The following is a 2,258-nucleotide window of genomic DNA, read 5'->3' as shown; positions in this document are numbered from 1 at the left end:
GTACAGGTGCGCAGGGCAGTACAGGTGTGCGGGGCACTACAGGTGTGCGCACTGTGTGTCGGTGGCTGTGGCCCTGCTTGGGGCAGTCACAGTGCTCGGTGAGCTGTGCGTGGGCTGGCAGCACAAGGTGCGTGGGCCGGGCGCGGGTGCGAGGACCCACGCGCGTGTGAGGGGGGCGGTGCGTGGCGCGGCCCGCGGGCGATGAGCAGCAGCGCGAGGCCTGCCGCGCGTGGGGCCCAGAGCGCCCGATCCCGCGCGGAGGCGGGGCGGGCAGGGCGGGACCCGCCGCGGAAGAGGCGCTGGCGGCTCCCGGCGGCCCCGGGGAAGCGGGCGGGGCGACGGGAATCTCTGTTGCTGCTGCCGCCGCCTCTGCCTCGCCGCCGCCGGCGCCAGGTAACGACCGCGCGCCGGGAGCCCCGGCCCCACGTGCGCTCTTCCCCGTCGCGAGCTCCGCGGCCGCCTCCCGCCACCCGCCCGCGGGCCGCGGCTGCCGCCTCCCGCTCCCCGCCTTGGCCCGGCGCCGCCTTCCCGCCTCCGGAGCCGGCCCGAGCCGCGGCGCCCCCGCCGTGCCGCGGAGCCGGCGGCCCTTGGGCCGGACCCGGCCCCTCCTCGGCCCTTCGCTCAGACCCAGCGCTGCGGGGACGGGCTGTGGGGGGTCCCCGCTGTTGAGGCCTGCGGGGGCGGCCGCCACTCTCGGCGCCCCCCGGATTGTGGGAGAGCGTCGGTTGTTGCCTTAGCACGGTGTGACCGCCTCAGAAACGGGCTCGGCGTGCCACGCTGCAGAGCTCTTCTTTATTTTATTTTACTTCATTTTATTTTATTTTACTTTACTTCATTTTATTTTATTTTACTTCATTTTACTTCATTTTATTTTATGGGCTAGGTCAGCATCAGCCCTGCCTTGTGACTGACTCTCCTTAGTTCTGCTGCAGAGCAGCGTGAGAGCCGCCTAGTCTTGCTGCTGCCCGCACATCGCGGAGCTGCTGTATTGACGTGGTCGAGTTCGGTGCCTGTGCTGGAACTGCCAGGGGTGGAAGCACCTGGTGAACAGCGAGGCCCTAAGCAGGCAGCAGATGCTCTTCTGCGGAGGCCTGAGAACTGTCATGCTCCTCTTAGAATATATAGAGTATATATTATAAATCTAAAATTAGTTTTGCCCTATTTCATTTTTTTTTCAGAAGGAAAAAGAGCTTTGTAACATGCAGGAATAGAAACTCTTAGATAGCAGATTCCTGGGCGAGTAACTCTGCAGTACCAAGAAACCCCCTATCTGGCCCGGCCCTCTGTTTTTCAGATTAACATCCTGCAAACAGGAAGTGAAATCTCTTCTCGCTTGATTATTTTTATTTTTTTTCTATCTTTATGCTTCTGAAACGGCACTTAGAGGTTAATGCCTCTGTTGAATTTCCAAACCTTAGTGTCCAATTCCTGCCCTAACCTGTAGGGCTTTAGTAATGTATGTTGCTTTGCATAATAATATGTTAAATCCTAGCTGTGGGCTTTTGCTTTGGGAGTGATCTGCATGGGGGATTTTATTTACAAGCTTAGCAGTCCAGGTGTATTTTTCCACTTGTGTGCTAAGCAAATCTGGCAGGGATATATCTGGCAGGGTTATCCTGAGAGCTAAGCTGTCTCCCTAGTTCAGCAGCTAGCGATGGGGAAAGTTGTGGACTTTTTTAATGTATTTGGGGTCAGGAAGCTGGAAGAGCAGGAGCTCGGGGCAGATTTTTGCCGCAGTTGAAATTCGGCTGTGAATACCGGCGTTGTCTCCCTAGGGAGGTGGGACGGGCGTTTTCAGGAGCGCAGCGGGGGCGCGTTTGTTGCTTTGCGGGAGTTTTGCGGCGGCGGCCGCGGGGTTAAGGAGGCGGCGGGGTTAAGGAGGCGGCGGGCGGGGACGTGCGGCGGCTCAACGCGCGGCGCGGCCCGCGAGGCCGCCGCGGCGCCCGCCCCTGCTCGGGCTTTGTTGCGCCGGGGAAGCCATTTTGGGCTCGCGCGGGGCGGGGCGGAGCCGGCCCCGAGGCGGGACGCGCGTGGGGAGCCGCGTGGCGCCGCTTTGGTAACGATTTGACACCGAGCTCGCGCCTTGCGTGCGGCCTGGCTAGAGCTGGGGGCCCCTCGGAGCTCTTGTTTTGTCCCCCCCCCCACAGCAGCGTAACCGGTCGGGGGGCGGCTTGTAAACAAAGCCCCGCGCTGGGGGCAGCGCAGCAAAGCGCGGCTGGCTCCTGAGTTCCGGGATCATCCGCAGGCTCCTGAGTTCC

Source organism: Nothoprocta perdicaria, unplaced genomic scaffold (assembly GCF_003342845.1).
Source record: "Nothoprocta perdicaria isolate Ctin4 unplaced genomic scaffold, notPer1 scaffold_12, whole genome shotgun sequence".
In the NCBI taxonomy this organism is placed as follows: Eukaryota; Metazoa; Chordata; class Aves; order Tinamiformes; family Tinamidae; genus Nothoprocta; species Nothoprocta perdicaria.
Note: the sequence above shows the minus strand (reverse complement) of the source record.